This window comes from Muscardinus avellanarius (assembly GCF_963383645.1).
Source record: "Muscardinus avellanarius genome assembly, chromosome: 11".
Lineage (NCBI taxonomy): Eukaryota > Metazoa > Chordata > Mammalia > Rodentia > Gliridae > Muscardinus > Muscardinus avellanarius.
The window spans coordinates 88,568,248-88,580,091 of NC_137797.1; the positions used below are offsets into that span (position 1 = coordinate 88,568,248).

Here is an 11,844-nt window from a genome sequence, read left to right on the forward strand (position 1 = left end):
TCTGTCTTTTTAGAAAGCCTTTAGTTACATAAGTTAATTGGCAGCTTCTAATTGATTGATCTTAAGTTTTGCTTTTCTCTAATACACCAAATTAAGTTTTATTTATGTTTACAATTCAAAAGAGGTTAAGTTTACTTTCAAGGTCTACTGGTTTTGTCTGCTCAGGAATTTTCCAGACCTGGTCTCCATTTTAAATCACTTTCACTAGATTTTCCAACCTCCTAAACCTCAGAGAGGTCTTAAGGCCCAGTTCTGCCTGATTTTCTGTCAGAAAATCTGCCTGGTCTGGAAAGCTTATAAAAAAGTTTCACTCTCTTTAAAAGGAATGGGCATGGCTAGTCTTGTTCATAACCCCATCTTTCAGCTTTGAATATACATATTATTGATATGTGGGACAATGAAAAAAGATCAGAGACAGGCAGGGATATCACCTGAGAGCCATAACACTATTAACCTACCCCTGGGTGTCTTGACATAAGTTAAAAATAAACTGTTTAGCACCTGTGTACCATGTTTTCTATTATTTGCAGCTCAAAGTACTCCTAGCAGATATAACATGGAAATATCTGAGAAACCCTGCTCTAAGTTGTGAAATCTGTAGGATTAGAATTGTTTATGTGATTTGATTATAATGTCTGTAGGTCTTAATGTCTCTTCACTTTTACTATTTAAAATTTGTGCCCTTTCGCTTTTTAAAAATCAGTATTGATGGTGCATTTGACACTAGGGATCCCTAGGCCCCTCCCCTTTTTCAGGGGGTCTGGGATAGAAAGTGGGAGGAGGGAGATTCTCAGTGTGTTGGGGACTGAGTTGGGGTGGGGGCTCCCCAGCAGCTGAGGGCCTCCGCTCTCTTCCTCTCGCGTTATTCCTGGGGCCCGGTTCAGGGCTCTTACTCCTTGGAGGCCATGTGGACCATGAGGTCCACCACCCTATTGCTGTAGCCGAGTTCATTGTCATAGCAGGAAATGAGCTTGACAAAGTGGTCGTGGAGGGCAATGCCAGCCCCAGCGTCGAAGGTGGAAGAATGGGAGTCGCTGTTAAAGTCGCAGGAGACCACCTGGTCCTAGGTGTAGCCCAGGGTGCCCTTGAGGGGGCCTTCGGAAGCCTGCTTCACCACCTTTTTGATGTTGTCATATTTGGCAGCTTTCTCCAGGCGGCAGGTGAGGTTCACAACAGACACGTTGAGGGTGGGCACACAGAAGGCCATGCTGGTGAGCTTCCCGTTCAGCTCGGGGATGACCTTGCCCACGGCCGTGGTGGTGCCAGTGGACGCAAGAATGATGTTCTGGGCGGCCCCACGGCGGTCATGCCACAGCTTCCCAGAGGGGCCGTCCACGGTCTTCTGAGTGGCAGTGATTGCATGGAGGGTGGTCATGAGTCCCTCCATGATGCCAAAGTTGTCATGGATGGCCTTGGCCAGGGGGGCCAAGCAGTTGGTGGTACAGGAGGCATTACTGACGATCTTGAGGGAGTTGTCATACTTCTCATGGTTCACACCCATCACGAACATGGGGGCATCAGCAGAGGGGGCCGAGATGATGACCCTCTTGGCGCCACCCTTCAAGTGAGCCCCGGCCTTCTCCATGGTGGTGAAGACACCAGTGGACTCCACAACGTATTCGGCACCAGCCTCGCCCCACTTGATGTTGGCGGAATCTCTCTCCTGGAAGATGGAGATAGGCTTTCCACTGATGACGAGCTTCCCGTTCTCGGCCTTGACGGTGCCCTTGAACTTGCCGTGGGTGGAGTCGCACTGGAACATGTAGACCATGTAGTTGACGTCAATGAAGGGGTCATTGATGGCGACAATATTCACTTTGCTGGAGTTGAAAGCAGCCCTGCAGACCAGGCGTCCAATACGGCCAAATCCGTTCACTCCGCTCTTCACCATGGTGTCTCGGGGACGCGGCTGGCACTGCACGGGAAGCGGCGCTGTCCGTCGGCAGGAGGAGCAGAGGGCCATCAATTTTATTTAATTATCTCAAGTACTTAGATTTTGGTTTCATTGATCTTCTCTATTTTAATTTCTATTTTTTTAATTTAATAAAAGTTAGCTGGGTGTGGTGGCGCACGCTTGTAATCCCCGCGCTTGGGAGGCGGAGACAGGAGGATCGCGCAGGTTCGAAGCCAGCCTTCCTGGCTTAAGAGACCCTGTTTCCAAATAAAAATATGAAATAGGTCTGGGAGTGTAGCCTAGAGGTAGAAGGGTTTCCAGGAACCCCAGTACCACCAATAAATAAATAGATAAATTTAATAAAAGTTATATCTTCATTACTTATCCTTTATGTTTACTTAGAAGTTAATTTTCTCTCTTCTTCTAGATCCATATGTTGGAGATTTAGACCACCTCATGATTAGAAAATTTGATTTGGGATTGTCCACATATTTTCCTATTATTGATTTCTAGTTTGCTTCCATTGTGATCAATGCTATTATAATCATCTCAAATTTATTAAGGTATGTTTTATGACCCAAAATGTGATGCATGTGTATTTTTAAACAAAGCTTATTCTGCAGCTTCTGTGCCCTGTGTTACTGAAACTGTTCTTTAAGTCTTCTATAAATACGATTTTCCATCAGGTTGGTGTATGAATTAATGAGAAAAGAATGTTTGGTCTTCAGTTCGCTCAGATTTTGCTTCATGTGCTTGGAAATTATTAGTGGCGTATACATTTCAGAGTTGCATATGTTTATGGTAAACGTATTCTTTTATCATTGCAAAGTATCCCTGTTCATGTCTGACAGTATCATTTGTTCTGAAATCCAAATTGTCATTCCTTAATAGAGCCACCCAAGCTCTCTTTAGATTCCTTTGTGCTTGAAATATCTTTGCTTATCCTTCATATTTAACCTGTGTCTATCTAAAGTGTATTTTTTACAGACAGAACGTAGCTATGTCTTTCGTTCTTTATCTAGCCCCCAAATCTCTGGTTTTAATTGGAACATTTAAGCCATTTCTGTTTTATCTAATTTTAATAGGCTACACTTAAGTCTATAGTCAGCTATATATTTTCCTCTTGTCCCATCTGTTCTTTGTTTACTAAATCCTTTCCTTGTTTTATTTAATTGAGTTTTTGAAAGATTTTTATCTTCCCTATTGTTTTATTAGCTATCTCTTTTTGTTTAGTTGATTGGTTTTAGAAGTTATAATCAGATTTAAAATACATATCTTTAATTGACTACAATCCAATTTCAAAGACTGTTATGGCCACAGGGTATAAAAATCCTTACTAGAATATACTTTCATTTCTCTATTCTAGTCTTTGTTTCCTTACTAGAATATACTTTCATTTCTCTATCCTGGTCTTTGTTTTGTGGCCATACACTTTATTTCTATATATGCTATTCATTCCACAATACATTGTTGTTATGTTTATTTTATTTTATTACTTTTATTTGTACATCATCATGATATATCTTTGTGAGATTTAAATTGATACATTCATACATTCACACAAAACTTGTTGAATTTCCCTGTGCACCCCACCTGCTACCTCCTCCTCCCTTCTTATATATGTTAGTGAGATTGGTAGTGATACCTATATATATGAACGTAAGGTTTTGGTCTGTTTTCTTTTTCAGTCCTTTTTCCCTCTCCAATCCTGTCCACCAACCCCCTTCCACTATTCTACTGGTCTCTCTTCTGATTTATCTGAAGTCCCTTTTGTCTCCTATTTTATTTTTTGTAGCTTCCACACGAGAAATAAAAGAAACAAATTGGAAGGAAAAAATATAGTGTTAAAATCTGAAAAACTTCATAATCTTTAATTTTACCTAACAGAGCTTATCTGCTCATAGGCAAGAATCAGGCCTATGCTTTTAAAATCATAATGGTCGGTCTCCATATTGGAAATTCCTGAGGTGACTAAATTTGTGAAAGAGCTTCACCTTTTGCCAGAGTTTCCTTTGCCTTGATTTTCTGGGAGAAAGATCCTAGACAAGCTAAACCTTTTGTTAAAGAGCCCTGTACCCAAAGACCCCAACTTTCTTTCTCCACTCAGGGAAGTCTTACCTCAAAGGAAATCTCGACCTACTGTCAACCTAAGGCTTCAAAGAAAAGAGACCACTCTCCCGTGTTGCCCCATTTCCCACACATGCCCTTAGGAAGCCCCTCTCTTGGTACTCTATAAAAAAAAATTGTAAAAGATCCTGGGACCACTATCACACTCTTGAGGTGGCCCGTGTTTCCCGAAATGTGTAGCTTTACTTTTCTTGAATTAAACCCCTTCTTTTGTCTCTGACTGGGTCATGTTGAAATTCTTTTCATAGTAGAAGCCGAGAACTCCCAGGGCCCTGAGGTGAGCTTCCCTTTCCCAAACCGGGGAATTCCTCAGGACTCTCAGCAGAATTATCTGTGCTGACCCTTGACACATATATTAGAAATATGTGACCCTTGATTTATTGTGATCGGCTGACCTTTCTTAGCATAATATTCTCTAGTTCCACTTTAAACCATAAATTATCCTTTAAAAAAGTTACAATGAGAAAAAATAATACTCATATATTTACCATTTGGGGTGCTAGTCATTCCTACATTTAGGCCCAAATATCCAGGTAGTATCATTTGACATCCCAAAGAACATCCACTAATATTTCTGCCATGAATTCTCCCAACATTTGTTTGCTGAAAGTTGCATTTGGTTCTTTTTCTAGGAGGGGGATTTAGATGAGATTAATGTTTATATCAGTGTACTTTGAGTAAAGGAGGTTACTTACCAACAGGTGGGCAGTCCTTGGCCAATCAGTTGAAGGCCTAAATAGAACAAAGGGACTGGCCTCCTCTCGAAAGAGAGAATTCTCCTGAAGATGCTTCCTTCTTCATAATTAGCCATCTGAGCCTTCTGCCTGCAGGCTCACCCTACAGATTTTGAACTTATTAGCCTCCATAATTGTGTGATCCAATTCCTTAGAGCTAAAATTTTCTTTTTGCATATGTTTATGCATGCTATTGGTGGCCTCCTTTTTAACAATTACTTTCTCAAAATCTTCGACATGACTGGCACATGCTAAGTGCTGAAGAAATATTTGTTAAATATTCTAATAACTTGCATACATTCAGGAAACAGGAGTCTAAAACTAATTAACTGATGTCAAAATTTAAAAAAATGCAAATAGCTCAAGCAGTTGGCACTCAAAAATATTGAGCAATAGGGGAATGTAGCATTAACTATCCCAAAGTATTTCTGTAAAGGCAAATGAAATAACCCATCTCAATGCTTCACCTACTGTGCTTAACAAATAATTGCTCAGTAAATATTAGTCAATGGTAGTGACATTGTCTATTAACCAACTGAGCAAGATCAAAGAGTTCTCTTAATTTCCGATTCAAAAATCAGAATAACTGCTATACCATTGTTTTCCAATAGTTTGTTCAGAAAATGAAATGAAATGCTCACGAAAGAGCTCTGCAATTACCATATATCCCCATTCTATTATATTTTTTTCACACTCCCTCTGCTCATTTACTGATGACTCTAGTAAATATGCAGAAAGCTAGAGGCATTTGCAATAAATGTTTATGGGCTAAAAGGTTTCCTAAGACCATCTGTGAAGCTGCTGACAGTTTCTGTTATTGGTGAGGGTGTGCCTCTTCACTGGGCTGTCATCATGCCTCCTCTCCACTTTTCTCTTTTCCATTCAGTGTGGGGAGGGGCCCACAGCTGAGAAGCAGCCTCTCTGGGTGGTCTGTCTACTGCTATTGAGGCCATTGCTCCTGCTGTAATTTCTCAAGTAATCCCCTCCTTGTCTTGTTTATGCCATTGACTACTCTTTTGCAGCTATGCAGTTATTAAACTCTATCGGCTGCAAATATCAATAGTCAAATAATTGTTTTGGTACTGGAAATTGAACTGAGGAGTGCACTATCTCTAAACCTCAACCCTAGTTTCGTGTTAATTTTGTTGTTGTTGTTGTTGTTGTTGTTTTCAAAACAGGGTCTTGCTAGATTGCTGAGAGTCTCACTATGTTGCTTGGGCTGTTCTTGACCCTGTGATCCTCCTGTCTCAGCCTCCCAAATACTGAGATTATAAGCATGTGCCACCGTGCCTGGCTAATAGTCAAATAATTTTGAAGGTAGAAAACCAGTGTATGAAGCAGAACTTTCCTGGATGAAGCATATATTTATACTGAGAGAAAAATATTTACTATATGATAGACATATAAAGGGGGAAAAGTGAGGTTTCATTACAGTGAATTGCTTAATATTTGCACTCAAAATAACTGTGACTAAATGTTACAGCTCAGACGGCATCAAAATTATGATATTCTAGTGATTATGACTTTGAGATAATTCCTCTCAACATAGATTACTCCAATCTGAAGTATCAGCCTCATTTACTTAGAATTCCCCCTCTGCTTACGATCATTCCACTGCCCACAGCTCCATCATGCACTGAGCTATAAATAACAGCAGAGCGTAAGCTATGTAACAGAGGTTTGGGATGCAACAGACCTTCCTCTGCTGTATGTAGCTTCTAAGTGTCTACCTTAATCAAGACTTCCTGGCTGGCAATTCCCAAAACCAGTGCCTCACATTAGTTTAAGAGGAAAATACACATGGATTAGGTGACCATCACTTCCAATTCATCCGGGAATGAAGTGTTTTCCAGGATGCAGAAGTTTTAGTGCTAAAATTGTGTAGTTACAATCAAGGAGAAATGGTTGATAATTGGGGTGTTCTTGGTGTGGGATATATTGGAAAGTATTTAGATATCTATGGAATTCAAGGACAAAATAATAGATTGGCTTCTTAGAACCAAAACCGGAAATCTTTCAAGTAGCTATTTTTTCTTTCGCTGCCTTCTTTGAATTCTCTACTTCTCTCTAAATGTATGCTTTATTCTCTGTCTCTCTTTGCTTTCATCTACCCCTCACCTACACATTAACTATTCTACCTTTAATAAAAGGCACAATCACCGGGCATGGTGACGCACGCTTGTAATCACCACACTTGGGAGACGGAGACAGGAGATTCTTGCAGGTTTGAAGCCAGCCTCGCTGGCTTAATAGACCCTGTTTCCAAATTTTAAAAAGTATAAAAATAGGTCTGGGAGTGTATCCCAGAGGTAGAAGGGTTTCCAGGAACCCCAGTACCACCAAAAAAAAAAAAAAAAAAGCACAATGATGCAATTTAGCAGAATTTAAGAGTTCAAATACTTATGTACTATTCAAGATTCCCAAGCAAGAACTCAAACTTGTCAATGTGTTCAAATACATTCTAGTGTCTAAGAATATTATTTAAGGTACCAAAACCATATACACTGGAGAAAAGATATTCCTTTTAACAAATAGTACTGGAAAAACTGCATGTCCATAGGTAGGAGAATGAAATTAGACCTCTATCTTTCACTTTGCACATAAGTCAACATAAAATGAATCAAAGATCTAGGGACTGGATCAAAAAGTTTTCAGCTGCTATAAGAAACCACAAGGTCAACTCTCCAACATATATGTGCAGGCAGTGACCTCCTTAATGGGAATCCTAAAGCTCAGAAAATAAAATCAAGAATTAATAAATTGGAGGGCATACAACTAAAGAACTTCTGCACAGCTAAGAAGAGTGGAGAGTTTGAAGAAACGGCCTACAAATGGGAGAAAACATTTGCCAGCTACTCTCATGACAGAGGATTAATATCCAGAATTCAAAGAAATTCTTCCTCACAGAAAAAAAGAATACAATTTAAAAAATGGGCAATTGAACTAAACAGACACTCCTCAAGAGAAAAATGTAAACGGCAAACAAATATATAAAAAATGTCCAACAACTGTAGCAATCAGGAAAATGCTAATCAAAACTGTATTGAGATTTTATCTCACTTCAGTTAGACTGGCAATCATCAAGAATACAAATAATAATAAACACTGGTGAGAATATGGGCAGAAAGGAATTCACATGCTGTTGGTGGAATTATAAATTAGTATAATTACTATGGAAATCAGTATGGAGGTTCCTCGAAAGACTCAAAATGGCTGACTATGATCCAGCCATACCATTGCTCAGCGTATCCAAAAGAACTACAATTGGAATACTCTCATGATACATGTTTGTGGTAGTGCAATTTACAATCACCAAATTATAGAACCAACCTAGTTGTCTGGCAGCAGATGAATGGATAAGGAAAAAGTGGTATATATACACAATGGAAATCTACTGGGCCATAAAAAACAAAATTATCTCATTTTCAAGAAAGATGGGTGAATTTGATAGGATTATGGTAAGCAAAATAAGCCAGACTTAGACAGTCAAATGTTTTTTTTTTATTTTCATATGTGGGAGTTATTGAGAAAAAAAGTATAGGGCAGAGAAGGAAGGGGGCAAATCTCATGAAAACAGATGAGATCAGTTGAGTAAAGGAAGGGGACCAGGGTAAGAAAGGATGAGTGGGAAAGAGAAAGGTTCTGGGATATGAAATTGACCAAATTATGTTATTTACATGCCTGAATATGTAACAATGAATCAATCCTGTATAGTAGAGTTATAATGCACCAATAAAAAATAATGTTCTACCTAAGCACTAGAATCTTAAAAATGCTCATATTGGCTCAAAATTTATGTCACAACCTGAAACTGTTCATCAATCAACATATTGATCTATTGTTTATAAATCATATGGTTCGAGGAAAACTTATGAATATTGTAGTAGTACCCTGTTCTTGCTCAGTGAACTAAATGCTTTTAATTGAAAATATTTCCATTGTCTCAGAGAACTTTCCAATTGTACGGCCTTTATTATGATTTTTCTGAATATTTTAAGCATTAAATTCAACTCATCCTAGCACAATTATTTAATTCATTAATGTATTTGTCCTGTCAAAAAATATTAACCTCAATTTTAATTACCACTGAAACAGTGCAATGTGTGGTTACAATTACAAACTTCCTAAGAACTTGTTTTCCTGTCTGAAGATTCTCTTAATTACAATGTAGTATATTCAAGGTTAATTAACAAATCACTCTCAAAATTGCAAACAGAAAAAAAGAAGTGCTAGCTAATTATATTAGCTACTGTTCTAAGGCAATTAAGTAATTCATTTCAGTTTTAGGTAATGAGCTATTAACAGAACCACAAAAAGACACTTAAAATTTAAGTCATAATTGTTCATGGTATTCTTCTGTTTTTTATTTAAAGTAAACAATCTTCAACCAGTGAGTTAAAATGAATTTTCCATTAGTTTGATGAAATGATTATATCCTCAAAGTTTAATGGCACACATTTATGATGATTTTTTCCTAAAGACTCAGAAATGTTTTGTTGCCTATGGTGTTTTACCAGTCCCTATTTTTCTCATAATATCTTCTTTACTGATTTTTCAACTAATTATATCTTAAATTTTTCCTAAAAATTTCTTGTAGCTCTAACTCTTCTCCAATAGGTACATTATTATAACATTGTCTTTCTAATAGAAAAACATTTCATTTTGTTATAAAATGTTCCATTTTGCCCGGCGTGGTGGCACACGCTTGTAATCTCCGCGCTTGGGAGGCAGAGACAGGAGGATCGTGCTGGTTCAGAGCCAGCCTTGTTGGCTTAAGAGACCCTGTTTCCAAATAAAAATATAAAAATAGGTCTGGGAATGTAGCCTGGACATAGAAGGGCTTCCAGGAACCCCAGTACCACCAAAAAATTAATAAAAACATTTTTATTACTGTCAACATACATAGTTTAAAAAGCCAATTGATTCTCTAAGCCTTATGAAAACAGTCCTGTCCTACATCTACCATTTCTAGAAAGCTACTTTTAGCTTTCTTTGTACATACATGCTTAAGTATAACATACTACCATCTTCACTATTTTTAAATATTTTAATTATAGATTTAAATTGGAGTATATAGATTTAGAAGTCTTAAATCTTGACTTCTTCCTGATTTCCCATGAAAACATACTCTGTCCTCTCATCCACTTAGTGTAGCTACTATCTATGGTTACATCAACATGCCAGGTAATTTATGATGATTTTATAAATACTAATTAGAGATAATCTATGTGAAATCTTATGATTATATATATTTCTTATATAAAAGTTTCTTCCTCTAGAGTTCATTGTTCCTAAGGACTATTTTTTTATTTGCTTTTTTAACCTCTTCTGTGTACCTACATTGGATTGCCCTATTACTAACTTGGTTATACCTATGTTGGATTGCTTTATTATTAATTCAATTAATCTGTGAACTTCTTCCCAGAATTCACCTCTTTCTAAAGTTCCAGATCAACTAAAAGAAAAATATGTGCAGGATTTTGGAGGTAAGTGGAAATGGAGCATTGAACTCTAGCTCTGGAAGGTCATATAGTGGACAGATCTCTGAAAAACACAGAGGTACCTGACAGGTAGAGGTGGCTCATCTGCTCCCTGCTAGGTTCTTCTTCTGGAATACTAGCTCCGCTGGAAGCAGGAATTTACAGCCATCATCAGAGTGGTATCTTCCCAGAGGTAAGCATTTCTCATAGACCTCTCCTAAAGAGAGATGGAGGAACCCACTTTAGCTATTGAACATACTTGGCTTCTCAGATTTTCCCACATGCTCAATTTTTTCCTCCTGTGTCCAGGACTTTAGAAGGGCTGGCCAGTGGAATAATTCTCTAATTCTCCAACTGCCCTTCCACTTGACACATTCAGACTCTTCCCCCATTGGATAAGGTGTAATCCTATAATTACACAATGACACAGCCATTGTGATTTGCAGACAAATCTTATATTTTATGGCTAATTCTTTCAAACTCTTGAAAAAATTGTAAACCTCTCAAAATATCCATATGTGTCAGGCATTTTATTGTTTCCTTTTTGTTGTTGTTGTTGTGTTGAGGTACTGGGATGGAACCCAGGGGCATTCTACCTCTGAGCTACACTTCCAGCCCTATTTTTTTTTAATTATTCTTTAGTTTGAAACAGAGTCTCACTGAGTTGCAAAGGGCCTCACCATGTAGAGGCCAAGGCTGTCTACAAATTGTTATACTCCTGCCTCAGCCTCCCAAATGCTATGATTACAAGTGTGCACCACCGTGCCAGGTTCTTTTTTTTTTTTTTAAATAGAAAATCCATTTTGGCTCACTCTGCTCTAGTTCTCTGTGAGCTTATAGCTTTGAAGTTCTAATAGACTTAGTTACTTGGAATTACCCTTTGGCTTTATCCTGGGAATTCTCTTTTTGTCTCACCAATATTATTTCTCTGTTTCCTGGATTCCATATATCCCTGTGTCTTGATTTGGTCTCTTGGTTTGGCTAAGCAATGACTGCAGTAGGTCTCTAAAAAAGATATTCAGAAGATGGGGATGGTGGCACATGCCTATAATTCCAGTATCTGGGAGGATCACAGGCTAAACGCCAGCCTCAACTACTTAGTGAAGGACCTCAGCAACTTATTGACTGTAGCTCAGAAGTGGAATGCCACTGGGTTTAATCCTCATGTGTGTATACACACACACACACACACACACACACACACACACACACACACACTCTGTGTCCCTATAACTCTGAACTACATGATGATTTGCAACAATGTACTAATAAAATGAAGGCAAAGAGAAAGGAAGAGAGGGAGGGAGAAAAGAAGGGAGGAAGTTAGTTTAGGGATAAAAGTGTTTTAATATTGATATCAATTTTCCATTTTTAAATCAGATTTTTTATTTTCCACCTCCTTGCCTATTTGTTCTATTTTCTCTAAAATATCTCCCAACATATCTTGTAAACATCTATGGTTTGTGCTGTTTTTGTGCATTTACATTTTTAAAGCTCTTATTCTCTAGGCATGTTGCTTTTATGGTATACTGTTCCTAATTTTTTGGATCTGGTTATTACTCTTTTATGAGGAAATTAAATTTAGAAAACGGTTCTGCTTCATGAAGTG

General features: G+C 38.1%; 1 pseudogene across 1 annotated transcript; it reads right to left on the reverse strand.

The window, feature by feature from the left end:
- Nucleotides 1–889: 889 nt before the first annotated feature.
- LOC308270020 (glyceraldehyde-3-phosphate dehydrogenase-like) lies at nucleotides 890–1,963 on the reverse strand (annotated as a pseudogene). Its single transcript has one exon. The product of its transcript is annotated as a glyceraldehyde-3-phosphate dehydrogenase-like (transcript).
- Nucleotides 1,964–11,844: the final 9,881 nt, after the last annotated feature.